Source organism: Pongo abelii, chromosome 6, assembly GCF_028885655.2.
Source record: "Pongo abelii isolate AG06213 chromosome 6, NHGRI_mPonAbe1-v2.0_pri, whole genome shotgun sequence".
Classification (NCBI taxonomy): Eukaryota; Metazoa; Chordata; class Mammalia; order Primates; family Hominidae; genus Pongo; species Pongo abelii.
In genome coordinates this window covers 25232898-25256091 of record NC_071991.2, presented here as the reverse complement: position 1 = coordinate 25256091, position 23194 = coordinate 25232898, and the positions used below count along the sequence as shown (strand labels likewise).

The 23194-nt window shown below is 42.4% G+C and overlaps 1 pseudogene; it reads right to left on the bottom strand.

The window, feature by feature from the left end:
• LOC100937191 (methyl-CpG-binding domain protein 6-like) overlaps positions 1-21997 on the bottom strand; it is a 56300-nt pseudogene extending 34303 nt beyond the window's left edge.
• Positions 21998-23194: the final 1197 nt, after the last annotated feature.

The following is a 23194-nucleotide window of genomic DNA, read 5'->3' as shown; positions in this document are numbered from 1 at the left end:
ACCACAAAGCACAAATCTAATGCAATAACTCAGTAAGTACCCAATTTTAAGGAAATGAAGCAAGATTTTGCACAACACTCGTTTTCTTTTCATTTTTTTTCCCCAAGACACAGTCTTGCTCTGCCACCCAGGCTGGAGTGCAGTGACGCAATCTCACTGTATTTTTAGTAGAGACAAGGTTTCACCATGTTGGCCAGGGTGGTCTTGAACTCCTGACCCGGTGGCCTGCCTGCCTCAGCCTCCCAAAGTGCTGGGATTACAGGTGTAAGCCACCACACTTGGCCTCTTTCTTTTCTTTGGAAGCTATTTGGGTGGGGGCTATGCTTATAACTCTGGATTTGACTTTGGATTTTGCCACCAAGATTTTACCTGGCAGGCAGTACTTATCACTTTCTATAAGAATGAAGGGAGGAGGCACGAAGATAAGTCATACAAATCTATTTCCCATGATCAGCTCTGGTAAAAGGGTTAGGAAAAGAGACATAACACGGAGGCTAAAATGCAACTTAGGGATTCTCCATAGATTCCAAGTGTCTATATTCTCCTTGTCATCTATTAGCAAAGAAAACCTAATGCTGGCTGGTTTGCCGTATAAAATAATCTAAGAGATTCAGGATGATCTCATCAATAGAATGTAAATTGTTCCTTCTAGAACAATTTCCATTAGCCCTTTGAAATCCTTCAACATTCATTAATGCCAAAGAGGTTTCACCTAATTTAATCTGATGGGTATGTGACCAGAGTCTTTCTAGGGAATACAGACTCCCAAACTGTTCAGATAGAAAGCAAGGAGGGAATTTATTACTCAAAATCAAAGGGAAATAAAAAGAGGTCAACCTAGAATGTCATTATTCTTGCTTGGTAGGGAGGGGAATGGATTCCAGAGTCATTCCATGACGTTTACATGACCTCCTTATTAGCATCTAAAAGCTTCCAGTGTTGGATGCAACAAGCTATGTTCTCTTCTAATGTAATAAAATCTGCTTCAGCAAAGCTTATGCAAAGCCATCCCCAGACTGCAGAAATAATAGGCTATAAATTACTGGATCTCCCATTTGATATAATGAAGTATAAGCATGGTCCTGCGTGACCGTTAACCTAAGCCCAGGTAGGACCTTGTTTACTAGAGTATTAGGCATGGGTTGGGGCAATGATTCTAACCAGAGAAACTGGCTTCAGTGAGGGCAGGTTTGCAATCCAAGGCATGGCATGCATAGGACTGGTGAAATTCAGGGTGACTGAAGCAAAAGCTTCAGAACAAGAAAGACCACATCTGGGGGTAGAGCACAAAACTCTCAAGAGATCAATCTTTTTAAGAGTGAGGCAGAGCTACATAGCAGTTTTAGGAGATCTGTTGGTGCCCAGCAAGAGCTCCATACTGGCTATAAGCACTGATGCATGCTGTAGTCTCAGGAGAGGAGGTTCACAAAAGTAATTCAGACCAACAGCCCAAACTGTGTTCTCTACTAAAAGGAATCAAGGCTCCCTACAGAAATGGCTGACTTCTTGTATGGTGCAGTATACAGATCATGGAACATCTTTTATGCTAGAAAGCAATGAAGCCATCAAAGTCCAAAAAGATCACATCAAAAAGACATGAGAGTCAACTTGAAGAGATAATTATTAACCTAAATGAGACAATGTATGCATCCAAAACAATTAATAAATAATAACTGCAATGGTCTAAAATACATCAAATGCAAACAATAATCTATGAGTTCACAATGATATTCAGGAAAAAAACTATTGGTCACTAGAGTAGAGGTTACTAGGTCACTAACTCATTACTCTGAAAAGTGACTTAAAATAGGAGGTAGGGTGGAGAATTTGGTATGTATCCAGTTTTTCCTGTACCGACAAATTTTTAGGGAGATTGAATAAGATGAAACAAATCTGGCAAAATGGAGATAACTGTTTAATCTGGGGATTGGATACATGGAGGTTCATCTTATTTCTTTTGTGTATATTTGAACCCCCTCCCAAAAAAAGCACAAGACAATGTGAGCTAAGCAGCTTAGGGTTTAGGAAAGGCTTCTGCCTACAAGAGACACTAGGATATGAGGGGTAGTTTTAGCCCTGATAAGCTGAGCCAACTGGAGATATATAGACAGGTGCTAAATTGCAGAGGTATCATGTTGCCCAACACTTGATCAAATCCTAGATCCTAGGTCTGCTTGGTAGCATGTTTCCTAGGTGATGGATCTGAGGCTACCTATAGAACTTCCTTTGCAGTCATAATTGGCTCAGAAACTACAAAACGGCTTGCTCTTGAAAATGGAGCCATCTTTGTCCATTTCATGCTGCTATAAAAGAATGCCACAGACTGCATAATTTACAAAAAGGAATGAATGAAGGAAGTAAGGAAGGAGAGAGAAAGGAAGAAAAAAGGAAGGAGGGGAAAGGGAAGGGGAAGGGAAAGGGAAACGAAGGAAGGGAAGGAGAAAAGGAGGGAAGGAGGAAAGGAGGGATGGAGGGAATGGAGAGAAGGGAAGGGGAGGGAGGGGAGGGAGGGGAAGGAAAAGAATGGAGAAAGGAAAGGAAAGGAAGAAATTTATTTTGTACAGTTCTGGAGGCTAGGAAGTCCTAGGTTGAAAGGCCTGCATCTGGTGACGGTCTTCTTGCTGCATCATCCCATGGCAGGACAAGAGAGTGGGAGAAAACAAAAGGGACTCAACTCTGTTACAATAAGCCCACTCCTGTGATTACTAAACTATTACCACAATAACATTAATTCATTCATGAGGGCTCTCTTTATTAGGCCCCACATCCCAACTGTTGCATTGAGGATTGAGTTTCCAACACATAAACTTCCAACACATTTAAACCATAGCAGAGCCCTTATGTAAATTCAACCAAGAGAAGCTGGGAAAATCAAAGGCAGGAGAAAGACAGCAAAGTCTAGCAGAGAAGTATGTGCAGGTTAAGGAAAAAAGTCACAATGAATCCTGTAGTGCAGACTACTTTGTACAAAACACCTAAAAATGATCTCATTAACTCCCCCAACTCACCTGCACCCACATCTAAAAAGCCACACACATGGATCACGAGGTCAGGAGATCGAGACCATCCTGGCTAACACAGTGAAATCCCGTCTCTACTAAAAATACAAAAAATTAGCCAGGCACGGTGGCGAGCGCCTGTAGTCCCAGCTACTCAGGAGGCTGAGGCAGGAGAATGGCATGAACCCGGGAGGCAGAGCTTGCAGTGAGCTGAGATCATGCCACTGCACTCCAGCCTGGGCGACAGAGTGAGACTCTGTCTCAAAAAAAAAAAAAAAAAAAAGAGCCATACACAGCACCACCAAAGGCAGCATTCTCCTCAAAACATGAGCTGTGAGAATCCAGACAGACACCCAACCTCAACAGCTCCAGAACAGCCCCAAGACAGCTCCTCCCTAACCACCACTCAAGTAACCAGCTGAGAAAGTATTCAGAAAACCCAAATCCTGACACACCACTACCAAACAACTTAAAACAGCAAAGAACAACCCATTTAAATACCAATGCCAGCTGCCAGGAACAGTAGGGACAATGAGTAGAGGAAAAGCAGACCTCTTGGGGTCCACCAAGACCCGGTCTCTCAGCGTCAGCACTTTCAAATGCAGAATCCATTCATCTCTGAGGCCTGTGGTGCTTGAGTCATGTTGTCCTCAAAGATAAATGAGCAGGCAAGCTGGCTAGAAAACCACTCAAGGTATTACTCTTTAAAGAATCTTTATAGGGTCAAAGAGGAATGGGTCTACACGCTATGTGTATTTCCCACAGATTCTGAGGATGATGTCAGTATCCCTTTGCAGATGTGTTTAATACTTTGCAGTCACTTGTATTCCTGCCACTGAGCGCCAGTGCTTTTCTAATTTGAACACATTCCAGCTCACGCTGACCCCAGCTCCATGGATCTGGTTACCATTAGCCAAGACCGTCATCCATACTGTACCTTTTAAAGAGTCCTAAAAACAGCTCTTCCCCTACTCTTCAAAGACAAGTAAAAATGTCTGCCAAAGAAATGGGGAAAAAAGATTCAGAGACAGAATACAATTAACATACTATCAAGAGAGCAAAAAGTGAAGGGAGAAGAGAAACTAGGAAAATCATATGTGACCTCACACCTATTTCCAAAGCTGGGCTACTATCCTTTTGCTTGTGTCTAAATAAGGCACCAATTTTAAGCTGCTACTGGAAAAAAGGAAAAGAGAAAGAAAGAAGCAGGTCCAGGCCAGGTCCAGTGGCTCACTCCGGTACTCCCAGCACTTTGGGAGGTCGAGGCGGGTGGATCACCCAAGGTCAGGAGATCGAGACTAGTCTGGCCCACATGGTAAAACCCCGACTCTACTAAAAATACCAAAAAAAAAAAAAAAAAAAATTAGCCAGGCGTGGTGGTGCACGCCTACAATCTCAGCTACTCGGCAGGCTGAGGCAGAATCGCTTGAACCCAGGAGGCAGAGGTTGCAGTGAGCTGAGGTTGCACCACTGCACTCCAGCCTGGGCAACAAGGGTGAAACTCCATCTCAAAAAAAAAAGAAAGAAGGTGGTCCAAATCTTACAGTAAAACTTTTAGCATAGAAAATATGCTATGGTGAGAATTCCATTCCCTGGTTACTTACCCCATAGGCTGAAGAGCTGCCTCTACCTCTAAGGATCAGGGCACTCTGTGTTTGATGGCAGAACCTAAGTCAGAATCCAGCACAATCCCTGACAAGTGACAACATCAGGGTGAGTTATCCTGACCTTGACATTGCTTCTCCAGCTCTCCGATTAAAAAAATACATATAAGAACCAAGGAAGAGATCCCTCCTTGCCACCTCAGTTGTTTGAAATTAGCTACTCAAGATCCATTTTGTCGAGATCAACAGCTCCCATGAGAGACTGTGAGGCAGATCTGATCACTCAGAGGGCTAAAGGCAACCTTATAAAACCTGATGATGTGAAAGGAGGATGTAGCTGCTGCTCAGAAACTCCACTAGTCCATCTTGGAAAGAAAGAATCTATAAACAGAGTAATTCCCAGTTTCCAATTCTAGGCCTTACAGTTTTGCTGGGTGTCTCTAAGCTTTTTTTTTTTGGAGATAGTCTCACTCTATCCACCAGGCTGGAGTGCAGTGGTGCAATCTCCACTCACTGCAAACTCCACCTGCTGGGTTCAAGCAATTATCATGCCTCAGCCTCCTGAGTAGTTACCCACCACCACACCTGACTGATTTTTGGGTTTTTTTTTTTTTTTTTTGAGACAGAGTCTCGCTCTGTCACCCAGGCTGGAGTGCAGTGGCACAATCTCGGCTCACTGCAAGCTCCGCCTCCCAGGCTCATGCCATTCTCCTGCCTCAGCCTCCCAAGTAGCTGGGACTACAGGCACCCGCTACCACACCCAGATAATTTTTTTGTATTTTTAGTAGAGATGGGGTTTCACCATGTTAGCCAGGATGGTCTTGATCTCCTGACCTCGTGATCTGCCCACCTCAGCCTTCCAAAGTGCTAGGATTACAGGCGTGAGCCACCACGCCCGGCCTGACTTTTTTATTTTTAATAGAGGTAGGGTTTCACCATGTTGGCCAGGCTGGTCTTGAACTTCTGACCTCTGGTGATCCACCTGCCTCGGCCTCCCAAAGTGCTGGGATTACAGGCGTGAGCCACCGCACTGAGCCTTCTGCTCTTTCTTATTTTGCCCACCTAATGTAAGAAAACTAAGCTAAAATAAATTTTATAACCAAACCAAAATTAAGTTCTCTAGGTGGTATGGCTACTATACTCAGCAGACTTCAACTTCCCTTGACCCAAAAATGGCTATCTACAAGTCACCATCCTCAGAGTACATTTCAGATGCAAACTAGAATACATCGGTGTACAGTATGAAAGTCCAGAGTCTTTGCTTGAGTAAAACTAGATGCAGCAAAACCGTGGGTTTCGTGCATGATTCGTATTGTAAGAGAGGTCATGGGGAGTAGAAGTAAATATGACACCTTCAGCCGGGTGCAGTGGCTCATGCCTGTAATCCCAATACTTTGGGAGGCCAAGGTGGGCAGATCACCTGAGGTCAGGGGTTCCAGACCAGCCAGGCCAACATGGTGAAACCCTGTCTCTACTAAAAATACAAAAATTATCCAGGTGTGGTGGCAGGCACCTGTGATCTCAGCTACTTGGGAAGCTGAGGCAAGAGAATCACTGAAACCTGGGAGACAGAGTTTGCAGTGAGCCAAAATCGTGCCACTGCACTCCAGCCTGGGTGACAGAGCAAAACTCTTGTTTCAAAACAAACAAACAAACAAACAAAAACAAATATGACACCTCTTGACTTACGACCAAAGTTCCTTCTAAACTCAGTTTGGGGCACCATATATCACAAACCAGATGGCAAGAAATTAAATAAATTTTGGTCTTTTTCATGCCATCTCAATTAATTACATCTTGGTCAATTCACAAACATGTTTCAGCAAATGCTGGAGGAGTTTTTCTCTCTTTAGGAGTCCTCTTTCACTTTACCTGCTTAACAAAAGACCACACACACTTAGAAAGAGGATGAAAACAGGGCAGCTTCAGGACATGCTGCACAGGGAAAACTGACTATCCCAAAAAGAGGGCTCTACACCCCCCTGACAACTCCACAATAGACTGGCTACACACAAATGCCTGAAGGAAGTTTATCAAGAAAATGAACAGTTGACTAGGCACAGTGGTTCATGACTGTAATCCCAACACTTCGGGAAGCTGAGACGGGTGGATCACCTGAGGTTGGGAGTTTGAGACCAACATGGAGAAACCCTGTCTCTACTAAAAATACAAAAAATCAGCTGGGCGTGGTGGCACTTGGGAGGATGAGGTAGAAGAATCTCTTGAACCTGGGAGGCGGAGGTTGCAATGAGCTGAGATCGCACCATTGCATTCCAGTGTGGGCAACAAGAGTGAAACTCCATCTCAAAAAAGAAAACAAAGAAAAGAAAATGAAGAGTTGGTAAGATCAAGACTTCTGGCCCAAAGGGCCTGCAGCTCTTCTGACCATTTATCAAAAAATCTTAATTTAAATGGAGACACACTGGACCGTGACATGCAATACAAGAATTAAAGCAGCAAAGGGTCTTGATTTGGGTTTCCTTTCCACCCTACACAGCTCCAGTGAATGGAGGTGTGAGCATGCCTGTGGTGCTCCTGACACATCTGGGGTAGTTCCCATTGACAGTGGTCAACCTTTGGGATTTTCTACACATTGCAGGGTCATCGTCCATCTATGCTAAACTAGAATGTCCAGATAAAAGCTCCTGTTTAGAGACTGGAGAGAAAATTGTCAAACCTGAAAGCCCATGAACTATCTCAGTCTAGGGAGAACACATGTAGGAAAGACTACAGAATCTGATGTCAGAAGCCTAATTTCAGGTTGACCCATACACCTTTATGATTGTGAGTAATTAACTTACTTTTCAAGGCTCTGTTATTCTCTCATCAATGAGAAAAGTGGACCAAATACTCTCCCAGATCCCTTCCAATCTTAACATCCTCTGACTTTATGATTAAAGGCTGCAGTGGCTCATGCCTATAATCCCAGCACTTTGGGAGGCTGAGGTGGGCAAATCACCTGAGGTGGGGAGTTTAAGACCAGCCTGACCAACATGAAGAGACCCTGTCTCTACTAAAAATACAGAATTAGCCAGGTGTGGTGGTGCGTGCCTGTAATCCCAGCTACTTGGGAGGCTGAGGCAGGAGAATTGCTTCAACCTGGGAGGCAGATGTTGTGGTTAGCCGAGATCATACCTTTGCATTCCAGCCCGAGCAACAAGAACAAAACTCTGCCTCAAAAGAAAAAAAAAAAAAAAAGTGATACTAATAAAGCTAAAACTGTGGCTTAACCCCAATAGGAGCCTGCTGGGATTATGCTAAGCAAAAACTATTCCACACAGAGCCACTCTGACCATGTTCCTCCCTACACCAGCTATCATACAGATATGCACCACTGGTATGAGAACTCCCTTCTACAGAGGACACTGACTGATTCAATAATAGGCTGATTTAGTCATTCAACCAAAAAATATTTGCTGAGCACCTTTCTAGGTATTTAGGTATACAAGAGAACAAAACAGACAAAATCCCTTCCCTCATGGAGCTTACGTTTTAGAGAAAGAGGAAGAGGAGTCAGATATCAAATAGGAAATATGAGTTGAGGATATATTTTATGCAGAGCAGCCTGGAGTCCCTTGATAAGGTGACTTCTGAGCCAAAATCCAAAGCACTGCAGAGTGAGCCATGCAGACACTAGGGGAAGAATGTTCCAGGCAGAGGGAACAGCAAGGCCCAGAGACAGGACAGGGTCAAGCATGCCTGGCATGTTAAAGGAAACACCATGAGCTCAGTGTTTATGCAGAGGAGTAAGAGCAGGAGAGTAGCAGGAAGCAGTGAGACAGGTCGTAGGGGCCAGATCATGTAGAAAACAAAGCCACTCGAGAGTTTGAACAGACAGGTAAACATGTTCTGAATTCCACTGTAAAAGGATTGTTCTAGCTGTTGTACTTAGAGTAGACTGGGAGGGGAGGGTGGCTCAAGCCTGTAATCCCAACATCTGAGAGGCCGAGGCAAGTGGATCACTCGAGGCCAGGACTTCAAGATCAGCCTGGCCAACATGGCGAAACTCTGTCTTTACTAAAAATACAAAAAATTAGCCAGGCCTGGTGGCTCATGCCTGTAATCTCAGCTACTAGGGAGGCTGAGGCAGGAGAATCACTTGAACCCAGGAGGTGGAGGCTGCAGTGAGCCAAGATCAAAACATTGCACTCCAGCCTTGGTGACAAAGCAAGACTCCGTCTTAAATTAAAAAAAAAAAAAAGAGAGAGAGAGTAGACTGAAAGAGGCAAGCATGGAAACAAGGAAACCAGTTAGGAGACTACGGAGACAATCCAGGTGAAAGATGATGGCAGATGGGTCCAGGGTGGCAGCAGTGAGGAGTGAAGAGGGACAGACTCTGGGATATATTCTGAAGTTGAATCAACTGGACACTGGAGGACAGGATGATCTTGGAAAATCTTGGGACTACTGCAGAATGGAATGAAGCCAAATGGCACTAAATTCCAACATATACTGTGAAATCCTGGGATCAGGGATTTGTTCACCTCTGTCACCTACTGTCCCACCCAGTACTTGGCACATAATGGGGATATAAAAATCTTCAATTCTTGAATGAATAAATGTAGAACTGAATATATTACAAAGCCAAAAACCCTGCAATTTGATAGGTCACTAGGAGACCAAAAAGCATCTGGTACTAGATATATTTTACTAACAATGGACCCCTCCCCTGAGTAAATCTATTTCTCTTTTTTCTTTTTTTTTTTTTGAGACAGGGTCTTGCTCTGTCACCCAGGCTGGCAGTGGTACAATGTTAGCTCACTGCAACCTCTGCCTCCCAAGATCAAGCAATTCTCGTGCCTCAGCCTCCTCAGTAGGTGGGACTACAGGAACCCACCACCATCCCCAGATAATTTTTTTTGTGTGTATTTTAGTAGAGATGGGGTTTCACCATGTTGCTGAGGGTTGTCTCAAACCCCTGAGCTCAGGCAATCCACCTACTTTGGCCTCCCAAAGTGCTAGGATTACAGGCATGAGCTACCACACTCAGCCTGAATCTCCTTCTTTTTATAAAAAAAATTCCCTTTATAACTTATTTCACAGTAGTAAGCAATGAAGCTGATGAACAACTTCACATAAATACAGTTGAAAATCTGAACAACTTGGCCATTTCCCTGAGAGGCCAGATGTAGTCAACAAACCTCATACCACCTCAGTAACTTCCAACTAAAATACAGGAATAAATGTTACACAAGTAGTAAGCTCATGTTCTTATAAATAGTAAATCATGTGCCAGGCACCGTGGCTCACACCTGTAATCCCAGCACTTTGGGAGGCTGAGGCAGGTGGGTCATCTGAGGTCAGGAGTTCAAGACCAGCCTGGCCAACATGGTGAAACCCCACCTCTACCAAAAACTACAAAAATTAGCTGCATATGGTGGTGCGTGCCTGTAGACCTAACTACTTGGGAGGCTGAAGCATGAGAATCCCTTGAACCTGGGAGGCAGAGGTTGCAGAGAGCCGAGATCATGCCACTGCACTTCAACCTGGGCAACAGGGCGAGACTCTGTCTCAAAAATAAAATAAAATAAAAATAAAGGCATATACGATGTCACTTACATGGACAGGTGTTCAGGGCTTGTGTGGAGGAGTTATGGATGAGGACGAAAGTCGACTTGGAGACAATGGAGGCTAACTGGAGTTACTGGATGAAGAAAGGAGGGAAAGAGAGAAAAGGAAAAGGGTAAAGGGAGTGGAAAATTCGCCTCAGTGTAGAGGTCATCTCTGTTTGCTGACAAAGGAAAATGTTGGAGAAGGTCTGAAAATATTGCTAAAGGTTGGTAGTTTCAGAAAATCTTGTAATATTTCCTTCACTTTAAAAGAAAACTCAGCATCTCAAAGGTTTAGTAGCAGTTGTTTCTTTTCCCCCATGGATTTCAGAGTAGTTGAACCATTCAGCCACAGAAAATAACTCCAGTATCAACCACATTGGAGTACTACCAATAAAGACATGGGACTCTCCTCCTCTGAGGTCGAGCGCTTCATTCACTTGCTGCTCAGCCTCCTCTTCTGCCCATCCTCACCTCCTTTTCTGGCATCTGTTTCTCCCATGGAGGACTTCACAGCCTCCTCACAGAGCCAGGTGCCACCTCCCACTCTTCGAGGCTCCATCACCTGCCTGGCTCCACTGCCTTCTCACGTGTGACCTCTACCTTTCACCAAGCTGAGGACACAGTGCACCCATGGTGTGTTTAAGGAGACAGTTCTGATGGCCACAAAATTCTGTCATGTGGTCTGTGATTTGAATTGTCCTGTCCAAAGACTAATGCATGGTCCACGGTCAGGCCAAGTAAGGTTATGTTAAAATGACAAACCAGCAAGTACCTTTAATTCCTTCCAAGATCTTTTATGAGTGGGAGAAAGTCGAGTGCTGTTAGTGATGGCAAGAGTGGAGATTCTCCTTCTGGTGACACCTGCTGCACTCTGGTGACGATGGCAGGTCCAGCACTGCTCCAGCACCAAATCCTTGCAGTGTCTTCTATGGCACTTGCACATTCTTTATGTAATACAGGCTTCACATTCACGGTTTCTGTAAACACTGTCACATCTGCCCCTAATGAAAGCGGTGACTGTACTCCTCACAACCTTGAATTTGAGCTTTGTCTTCAGAAATGAAGTTTTCTACAGGTTTCATCATCTTCAGACCAATGCAAACTGAAGATCTACCTCCAGTAATATTTTTATTTCTCTATTACTTCCCTTAGCAAAAAATGTGTAACTTCCAATCTTAAATTCTTCACCAATGCTTTGATACTTTGGCTAAATCAAAAGCATACTGAGGGCATGGTGTGGTGGTTCACACCTGTACTCTCAGCACTTCGGGAGGCCGAGGTGAGCGGATCACAAGGTCAGGAGTTTGAGACCAGCCTGGCCAACATGGTGAAATCCCATTTCTTCTAAAAATACAAAAATTGGCCAGCCATGGTGGCATGCACCTGTAATCCCAGCTACTCAGGAGGCTGAGACAGAAGAATTGCTTGAACCCGGGAGGCGAAGGTTGCAGTGAGCCAAAATCATGCCACTGCACTCCAGCCTGGGAGACAAAGCGAGACTCCAACTCAAAAACAAAACAAAACAAAACAAACAAAAAAACCCGTGCTTAACCTATGAGTTAAGCACTGAGTTTTGTCTTCTCCACTGCAGAACTCCCGGACAAGGATAATTTTCTTACCCTACTACAGAATTTCTCAACCACTTTCCATGCCATAATCCACAAAAAATCTATTTGCCACACTGACTGACCTTAAGTAATTGCCCCCAGGTACTGTGAGAGCTGAAGGAGCAGTATTTAAGGACACACCCATTAACCCAACTTGAGAACATTTATTCACTTTAGTATTCATGAGAATGATTAACTGCACAAATTTGTAAACACCTAATACATACACATAATTCATACTTGATTCCCAACACTTATTTCCTGACAATACAAAACTTCATACTAAATGGCCATTTATTAGTTCTTGGCAACATAAGTTCCTAAGGTAGTGGATGATCTACAAATTGTGGCCACTTACTCTGACAATGCACAATGGCAAACAAAAAGATGGGAAAGAAAGAAAGGTACACTTAGAGCTCTAATAAAGAAACTAGGCCGGGCACGGTGGCTCATGCCTGTAATCCTAACACTTTGCAAGGCTGAGGTGGGCGGATCACTTGAGGACAGGGGTCCAAGACCAGCCTGGCCAACATGGCAAAACCCCATCTCTACCAAAAATACAAAATTTAGTTGGGCATGGTGGCATGCACCTGGAATCCCAGCTACTCGGAAAGCTGAGGCAGGAGAATTGCTTGAGCCTGGTTGCAGTGAACCTAGATCACACCACTGCACTCCAGCCTGGGTGACAGAGTGAGACTCTGTATCAAAAAAAGGAAGAAAGAAAAAAAAAAGCTTGGGTTACCCCTACACTGCATCTGTTCATATTGATAAATCACAGAGTGCCTATATTGAGCTTCTGCAAAAGATTTCTTGGGGAGGTGAAGGAAGGAGCAGTTCCATCATTTTAAAAGATTAATTTTTAAAAGCTTCAAGATTAATCTGTGCTTTTAAAAACGATTTCACAACTATCTTACCTGTTGTATTTGTTCTTGGCTGAGTGACTTCAGTTGTATTGTGAGTAAGAAGTTCTGGTCTGTAAAAAGAGTTGATATTAATATTATAATAAAACATTTAGAAGATATTTACAGGTCTTTCTCACACAGTTTTGCACTGCTAACTATTATTATTTAAGAAAGAGTCTCATTCTGTCATCCAGGCTGGAGTGCAGTGGCACAATCCTGACTCACTGCAACCTCCGCCTCCCATGTTCAAGCTATTCTCCTGCCTCAGCCTCCCGAGTAGCTGGGACCGCAAGTTTGCACCACCACACCTGGCTAATTTTTGTATTTTTAGTAGACACAGGGTTTTGCCATGTTGGCCAGGCTGGTCTTCAACTCCTGACCTCAGGTAAACCACCCACCTCAGCCTCCCAAAGGGCTGGGATTACAAGCATGAGCCACTGCACCTGGCCAGTTTTTAAACATAATCCATTCTGCCTTCATTTTACAGTGAAAAAAAATCATTTTGGTGACTTGAATTTTGAAAATAGCAATTTTCAGACATTCAGGTGAAACCACTGGATGTCTCCAAAGTCATCTTTTTTGTAAGATAAATATGCAAAAGTCACTTTTCCCCCAAACCAGCTCAATTATATTTCTGAATCTTAAGATGAACTGTCCCACAGCACAGCCAGAAGGTGCTTGCTGTATCATCTTAAACCTTTCCTCTCCCTTATAACTCAGTACCAACGAATATACACAGATGCACAACCTCAATCAGTAAGCAAGACTCTACCCACTTCAACATTCCTTCCATGAACAGAGAGGCCTTCTCTTCCTACCCCCAACACTCAAACTACCCATGTGTTTCCATTCAAAATCAAGCCAGAATAACTCTTCTAAAGGGCAGATCCAAATTATTTTAAGAGGAAACTGCTATGAGACCATTTAATGACTGCCACTGCTTCTGTAGGAGCCAAGGCCTTCCTCTGGCCACAAAAGTCTATCTAAGCAATCCCACCACAACCACATGGCACTCCTCACTCCACAAAGAATGTGTAATGTATGTGAAGATGTGAGAGATGTGAGCATATTTGACTCCTCTCTGCCTTTACTCATATTTGAAACACACTGCCTCCCTTCTGGATGCACAAGTGACTGATCTGGGTGTGCCATCCTTGCCTTCTCCCCAAAAAATGTTCAATAAATCTTCATTGCATTTTTCTTAGTATTAAGCCTCCCAAGGACAGGGTTCTTGCTAGACCCAAATTTGCACATCTGATGCTTATACTAAATAAATGTTTGTTCAATAAATGAATCTAAATGTTAATTTTAATATAAAGAAGTCATGATGAAAGGGGAACAAAAGGCCCATCTTTGTCAAATTAATCTCTCCTTAGGGAAGACAATGAATTGGTTTCTGCAGATTATCATCTTACCTCTTCATAACAAATTTAATTTGATTGCCCTCTTGAAAGATGTTTTCCAGCCTTGGGATTCCATACCATGAGGGTCTTCTGAAAGGAATGTTTTCTGGTAGTCCTTCCACATTCAGATCATTCACACGTGCTTCAAATTTTGGTATGATACAGCCTTGGCTTCAGCGCTCCCCAAGGCTTCAGCTGAACACAACCAAAACAATTCAGAAGATTATGTTTGTGTTGAAATCAGATTTTAGTACATTCCAAAGCAAGGTGCAGGTCAATTTTTTTTTAATTGGAAAAACTCTAGAAACATATTTACTAACTATTGAAACAGACTTAAAGCAAAGGCAAGTATAAATGACCCATCATTAGACAGATCAACGAGACAGAAAATTAACAAGGATATTAAGGACTTGAACTCAGTGCTGGACAAAGCAGACCTAATAGACATCTACAGAACTCTCCACCCAAATCCACAGAATATACATTCTCCTCAGCACCTCATCGCACTTATTCTAAAATTGATCACATAATTGGAAGTAAATGCAAATGCAAAAAAACAGAAATAATAACAGTCTCTCAGATCACAGTGCAATTAAATTAGAACTCAGGATTAAGAAACTCACTCAAAACCACACAACTACATGGCAACTGAACAACCTGCTCCTGAATGACTAGAGGGTAAATAACAAAATTAAGGCAGAAATAAAGAGGTTCTTCAAAACCAATGAGAACAAAGACATAACATACCAGAATCTCTGGGACACATTTAAAGCAGTGTTTAGAGAGAAATTTATAACACTCAAGGCCCATAAGAGAAAGCAGGAAAGATTTAAAATTGACACCCTAACATCAAAATTAAAAAAACTAGAGAAGCAAGAGGAAACAAATTCAAAAACTAACAGAAGACAAGAAATAACTAAGATCAGGGCAGAACTGAAGGAGATAGAGACAAGAAAAACCCTTCAAAAATTCAATGAATCCAGGAGCTGATTTTTTGAAAAGATCAACAAAATAGATAGACTGCTAGCCAGACTAACAAAAAGAGACAAGAATCAAACAGACACAATAAAAAATGATAAAGGTGTTATTACCACTGATCCCACAGAAATACAAACTACCATCAGGGAATACTATAAACACCTCTATGCAACTAAACTAGAAAATCTAGAAGAAACAGATAAATTCCTGGGCACATACACCCTCCCAAGTCTAAAGCGGGAAGAAGTCAAATCCCTGAATAGACCAATAACAAGTCCCGAAATTGAGGCAGTAATTAATAAGCCTATCAACCAAAAGTAGTCCAGGACCAGACAGATTCACAGCCACATTCTAACAGAAGTACAAAGTGGAGCTGGTACCATTCCTTCTGAAACTATTCTAAACAATAGAAAAAGAGGGACTCTTCCCTAACTCATTTTATGAGGCCATCGTCACCCAGATAAAACCTGGTAGAGACACAACAAAAAAGAAAATTTCAGGCCAATATCCCTGATGAACATCGATGCAAAAATCCTCAATAAAATACTGACAAACCAAATCCAGCAACACATCAAAAAGCTTATCCACCACGATCAAGTCAGCTTCATACCTGGGATGCAAGGCTGGTTCAACATACACAAATGAATAAACGTAATCCATCACATAAACAGAACCAGTGATAAGAACCACATGATTATCTCAATAGATGCAGAAAAAGGCCTTCGAAAAATTTCAACACCGCTTCATGCTAAAAACTCTCAATAAACTAGATATTGATGAAACATATCTCAAAATAATAAGAGCTGTTTATGACAAACCCACAGCCAATATCACGCCAAATGGGCAAAGTCTGGAAGCATTCCCTTTGAAAACTGGCACAAGACAAGGAGGCCCTCTCTCACCACCCTTATTCAACATAGCATTAGAAGTTCTGGCCAGGGTAATCAGGCAAGAGAAAGAAATCAAGGGTATTCAAATAGGAAAAGCGGAAGTCAAATTTCTGTTTCCAGATGACATGATTGTGTATTTAGAAAACCCCATCGTCTCAGTCCCAAATCTCCTTAAGCTGATAAGCAACTTCAGCAAAGTCTCAGGATACAAAATCAATGTGCATCCCTACACAACAACAAAAGACAAACAGAGAGCCAAATCATGAGTGAACTCCCATTCACAACCGCTACAAAGAGAATAAAATGCCTAGGAATACAACTTACAAGGGATGTGAAGGACCTCTTCAAGGAGAACTACAAACCACTGCTCAAGGAAATAAGAGAGGACACAAATAAATGAAACAACATTCCATGGGCATGGATAGGAAGAATCAATATTGTGAAAATGGCCATACTGCCCAAAGTAATTTATACATTCAATGCTATCCCTATCAAGCTACCATTGACTTTCTTCACAGAATTGGGAAAAACTACTTTAAATTTCATATGGAACCAAAAAAGAGCCCACAGAGCCAAGACAATCCTAAGCAAAAAGCACAAAGCTAGAAGTATCAGGCTACCTGACTTCAAACTATGCTACAAGGCTACAGTAACCGAAACAGCATGGTATTGGTACCAAAAGAGATATACAGACCAATGGAACAGAATAGAGCCCTCAGAAATAAAACCACACATCTACAACCATCTGATCTTTGACAACCCTGACAAAAACAAGAAATGGGGAAAGGATTCCCTATTTAATAAATGGTGTTGGGAAAACTGCTTGAGCCATATGCAGAAACTGAAACTGGACCCCTTCCTTACACCTTCTACAAACATTAACTTAAGATGGATTAAAGACTTAAACGTAAGACCTAAAGCCCTAAAAACCCTAGAAGAAAACCTAGGCAATACCATTTAGGGCATAGGCATGGGCAAAGACTTCATGACTAAAACACCAAAAGCAATGGCAACAAAAGCCAAAACTGACAAATCAGATCTAACTAAAACTAAAGACCTTCTGCACAGCAAAAGGAACTGTCATCAGAGTGAACAAGCGAACTACAGAATGGGAGAAAATTTGTGCAATCTATCCATCTGATAAAGGGCTAATTTCCAGAATCTACAAAGAACCTAAACAAATTTACAAGAAAAAAAAAATCAAGTGTTGAGATATGAACAGACACTTCTCAAAAGAAGACATTTATGCAGCTAAAGAACATACCAAAAAAAGGCTTATCATCACCGGTCATTAGAGAAATGCAAATAAAAACCACCCCAGTTAGAATGGCGATCATTAAAAAGTCAGTAAACAGCAGATGCTGGAGGGGATGTGGAGAAATAGGAACGCTTTTACACTATTTTTTGGGAGTGTAAATTAGTTCAACCATTGTAGAAGACAGTGTAGCGATTCCTCAAGGATCTAGAACCAGAAATGCCATTTGATCCAGCAATCCCATTACTGGGCATACACCTAAAGGATTATAAATCATTCTACTATAAAGACACCTGCACAAGTATGTTCATTGTGGCACTATTCACAGTAGCAAAAACTTGGAACTAACCCAAAAGTTCATCAATGATAGACTGGATAAAGAAAATGTGGCACATATACACCATGGAATACTAGCCAGGTGTAAAAAAGGATGGGTTCATGTCCTTTGCAGGAATATGGATGAAGCTGGAAACCATCATTCTTAGCAGACTAAAGAAGAGAAAACTAAAAACTGCATGTTCTCACTCATAAGTGGGAGTTGAACAATGAGAACACATGGACACAGGGAGTGGAGTATCTCACATCGGGGCCTGTCAGAGGGTGGAGGGCTAAAGAAGGGATAGCATTAGGAGAAATACCTAATGTAGATGAGGGGTTGATGGGTGCAGCAAACCACCATGGCATGTGTATAGCTAGGTAACAAAACTGCACATTCTGCACATGTACCCCAGAACTTAAAAGTATAATAAAAATAATAATAATCACAAAATGCTGCCCCCAATACAAGGCCACAATTTAATTAGAGCCTATAAAACAGGACAAACAAAAATGTCACTCTGTTTCCTTCACTCCACAACTTGTATGTGTGGCTTACAATGCATTTACTTTAATATCAGTCTTGATAAACTCTGGGGCAGAAAACCAGGGGTAACCCACCTAAATCCTTTCATGAAATGTCTAACATGGCCTCGAGTGTGTGGGATCTTTCTCAAGCCCCCATGCTTCAGTGCCATTTGCTGATAGCCCTTCCCCATGAGTGAAGAAGCTGTGTCACTAGTTGAACACTAGGTACAAGAGAGCATGAGAATCATGCTTGCAGCTGTAGTTAGCGGGGGAGCTAGTGGACGGCACTGCTCCATGATTGTACATTCTGAGTTCTCCCATTTTAATGATAACTGTATATGTTTTCTATCTTTGAAGATTCTTGCATTTTTACATATCAGAATCCCAAGGCTGATAAATATTTAAAAAATTAAAATAATAATAATAATAAAAATAGCCAGGCACAGTGGCTCATGCCTGTAATCCCAACACTTTGGGAGGCCAATGTGGGCGGATCACAAGGTCAGGAGATCGAGACCATCCTGGCTAACATGGTGAAACCCCATCTCTCCTAAAAATACAAAAAATTAGCCAGGTGTGGTGGTGGATGCCTGTAGTCCCAGCTACTTGGGAGGCTGAGGCAGGAGAATGGTGTGAACCTGGGAGGCGGAGCTAGCAGTGAGCAGAGATCATGCCACTGCACTCCAGTCTGGTTGACAGAGTGAGACTCCATCTCAAAAATAAATAAATAAATAACAATAAATGACCCATCATTAACAGCCAGATTTTGGCAAATTTAACTGTCCTGGTCCCAAGACAATCTTAATAACTCTAAGATCTTAAAAGACTAAACACTATTTTTCAATATCCTGAGAAAGAGAAAGAAAATCATTATAGACAATAAAGAATACAACCTAAATACTATTTGCTTTTTCTTTTTTTTTTTTTTTTGAGACGGAGTCTTGCTTTGTCACCCAGGCTGGAGTGCAGTAGCATGATCTCGGTTCATTTCAACCTCCGCCTCCTGGGTTCAAGTGATTCTCCTGCCACAGCCTCCTGAGTAGCTAAGATTACAGGTGCCTGCCACCACGCCTGGCTAAAATTTTTGTACTTTTCAGTAGAGTTGGGGTTTCACCATGTTGGCCAGGCTGGTCTCAAACTCCTGACCTCAAGTGATCCACCCACCTCAGCCTCCCAAAGTGCTGGGATTACAGGCATGAGCCACTGCACCTGGCCTGCAAATACTATTTGGAAGCAGCCTTTTGCTACTAACTGCTCATGACCGTAATAACCCTCCTCCATTGGCTGCTGCAAACTGGCACATTTCAGGCTAAACTTTCATCTACACAGGAACAACAAGATCAATCTTCTTTACTCCTTCAACCTTGTGAGCATGCTATTAAAAAAAAAATTTGCACAAAGAATTAATGGAATGGGAAATTTAAAAAGTAAGCAGAGGCCTGTTTAGATTACAAGAAGCATAACAACCAAAGTTAGCACATGAAGATTGTTTGGATCCAGATTTAAAGCAAAATTTTTCAGATAATAAGAAAATGAGATACTGTTCAGGTAAGAGTGAGGAAACCTGGCTAGGTGCAGTGGCTCACACCTGTAACCCCAGCACTTTGGGAGGCCGAGGTGGGAGGATCACCTGAGGTCAGGAGTTCAAGACCAGCCTGGCAATATGGTGAAACCCCATCTCTACTAAAAATACAAAAATTAGCCGGGTGTGGTGGCATGCGCCTGTAATCCCAGCTACTCAGGAGGCTGAGGCAGGAGAATCGTTGGAGCACAGGGGGCAGAGGTTGCAGTGAGCCGAGATTACACCATTGCACTCCAGCCTGGGCGACAGTGCAAGACTCTGTCTCAAAAAAAAAAAGAAAGAAAAGAGTGAGGAAACTCAACTAAGAGCTGCATATGAGCTGATACCAAAAAATCATTGTTCATTTTGTCAGATGTGATGAGATAGTGGCTGTGTAGGAATACATAAATGCTGTTCGGGGATGCACACTGAACAGATAAAATGATGTGATGACTGATTTGCTTTACAATATTCCTGCAAAGGGAGGTAAAAGAACAGAAGAACAAAATGTGGGACAATCTTAAAGATCACAGAAATTGAGGAATGGGTATTTTAGCAGTCACTGTACTATTTTCTCTACTTCTGAATAGGTATAAAAATTGTAATTTAAAAATGTAAACTAAAACAGCCAGGCGCAGTGACTCATACCTGTAATCCCAGCACTTTGGGAGGCCGAGACAGGTGGATCCCATGAGTCAGGAGTTCGAGACCAGCCTGGTCAACATGGTGAAAGCCTGTCTCTGCCAAAAATACAAAAAAACAAAAAAAATCAGCCAGGTATGGTGGCAGGCACCTGTAGTCCCAGCTACTCAGGAGGCTGAGGCAAGAGAATCACTTGAACCCAGGAGGTGGAGGCTGAAGTGAGCTGAGATCTTGCCACTGCACTCCAACCTGGGCGACAGAGTGAGAATCCACCTCAAAAAAAAAAAAAGAAAGAAAAAAGTATAAATGAATTGACTAATCCCTGCTCTGAAGCCACATCCAAACAGAACTCTAAAAAAAAGATTCAAGCAATTTACATGGCGCTGTTTATATACACCTCTCCCTCACACCTCTGTAACATTTAAATATTTTGCAACATGATGGGTGGGAGTGGCTCAAAGCTGGACATGCTGGCATGTGCCTGTAGCCCCAGCTACTTAGGAGACTGAGGAGACTGAGGCAGGAGGATAACTTGAGCACAGGAGTTCTAGTCCAGCCCAGACAACATAACAAGACCCTGTTTCTTTTTTTTTTTTGAGATGGAGTTTGACTCTTGTTGCCCAGGCTGGAGTGCAATGGTGCAACCTCGGCTCACTGCAAACTCTGCCTCCTGGGTTCAAGTTATTCTCCTGCCTCAGCCTCCCGAATACCTGGGATTACAGTCACACACCACCACACCCAGCTAATTTTATATTTTTAGCAGAGATGGGGTTTCTCCATGCTGGTTTCTCCATGCTGGTTTCTCCGACCTCAGGTGATCTGCCTTCCAAAATGCTGGGATTACAGGCATGGGCCACCACATCAGGTCAATCCTGTTTCTTTAGAAAGAAAGGTTGGGGAGCTGTCAGGGAGCTCATTGATGAATTATTTTGGCAATATCAACAATTGCTATCAAAACACAACTATAAAATCCAAAATTATACCTATTCCCAGATCTTTCTCCTTACTTCCAAACTCATTTATTCAACTGTCTCCTCCACCTCCACACCTCAACTTAAATGTCAACTCAAAATAAATTAATAATTAATTTCTGTGTTCTTAGATTGGCTTTCCTCTAACATCTCAAGACTTGTCTTAAATTCTTACTTAATGTTATTAGCACCAAATCTGAAGGACTCTAGTACAGAGACTCTTTGATATAAGAAACGTGTTTTTGAGAAACCACACAAAATAAAATAATTATTATAGCTGTACAAACAAATATGCCCATAAACAAAAAACAGTAAAGGATTAAAGGCTTTCAGTCACACTAGAGAGTGATGTTAAATTAAATTATTCTGTTAATTCAAGAAAATATATAAACCTAATTCCAACGAATTTGCTATAAAATAAAAAAGCACCAATTGTTGAAGTTGAGAGTAAAAAAAGTGGAAGTTTTAGAAAGAGGTGAGGCCAACTGCAGAATGTGCTCATTACATATCATCAAGGCTGCCCCAATCACACCCCCTACCTCCCCATCCCCTTATTCTACTTAATTCTACCCCAGATCTTAACACCTTACACTGTAAATATCTCCTACTTACTACATGTTTCCCCACCAGATCGAATGCTCCAGAATGTATGGGGCAGTTCCCCCGCACCTCACTCACAGGTGCCAAATGACTGCAGGATTATGAGGCTGGAAGTGTAAATATTTCCTCAATACTTGCAGTGGTTCACAGCAATGAAAAATCTAAGATTTCCTCTCTCCCTTTCAGGAACCTTAAAGAAAGCAGCAATACTGTCAGAGGCATTTGAAAGACAGCAACTCGATCTTAAATAGGAGCTGGGTAAAATGAGGCTGAGACCTACTGAGCTGCATTCCCAGATGGTTAAGACTTTCTAAGTCACAGGGTGAGGGAGGTCAGCACAATATACACGTCATAAAGACCTTGCTGATAAAATGGGTTGCAGTAAAAAAAGCCAGCCAAAACCAAGATAACCATGAGAGTGACCTCTGCTCGTCCTCACTGCGATACTCCCATCAACTCCATGGCAGTTTACAAATGCCATGGCAATGTCAGAAAGTTGTTCTGTATGGTCTAAAAGGTGAACCATAAAATTAATCCACTCCTGGCCGTGTGCAGTGGCTCTCACCTGTAATCTCAGCACTCTGGGAGGCCAAGGCGGGTGGATCACCTGAGGTCAGGAGTTTAAGACTAGCCAGGCCAACAAGGTGAAACCCTGTCTCTACAAGAAATACAAAAAAAATTAGTTGGGTGTGGTGGTACATGCCTGTGATCCCAGCTATTCAGGAGGCTGAGGAAGGAGAATCACTTGAACCCAGGAGGCAGGGGTTGCAGTGAGCCGAGATCACACCAGTGTACTCCAGCCTGGACTCCATCTCAAAAAAAAAAAAAACAAAAAAACACAGTATGAGAGGCTGGGCATTGTGGTTCATGCCTACAATCCAAGCATGTTGGGAAGCTGAGGTAGGTGGATCACCTGAGGTCACAAGTTCGAGACCAGCCTGACCAACATGGTGAAACCCCATCTCTACTAAAAATACAAAAATTAGCTGGGCATAGTGGCAGGTGCCAGTAATCCCACCGACTTGGGAGGCTGAGGCAGGACAACCACTCGAACCTGGGAGGTGGAGGTTTCAGTGATCTGAGACCACACCACTGCACTACAGCCTGCGTAACATGAGCAAAACTCTGTCTCAAAAACAGAACAGTAAGAGAAAACTGAAGCTGAGTCCTACCCATTGTATTTACTTTCCTAAATAAAACATTATAAAAAACATTACTCAGTAATATAATTTAGTTGAAGGGGAAAAAAACAGACTTATCAAATTTTTTTGCAAAAAAGCTGATCCATCATTTTCCATCATTTAGTGATTCTGGCATACCATATTCCTTCCCCATCAAAATCACAGGAACACAAGTTTTCTCAATCTAATGGGTTTAATAACTTGGG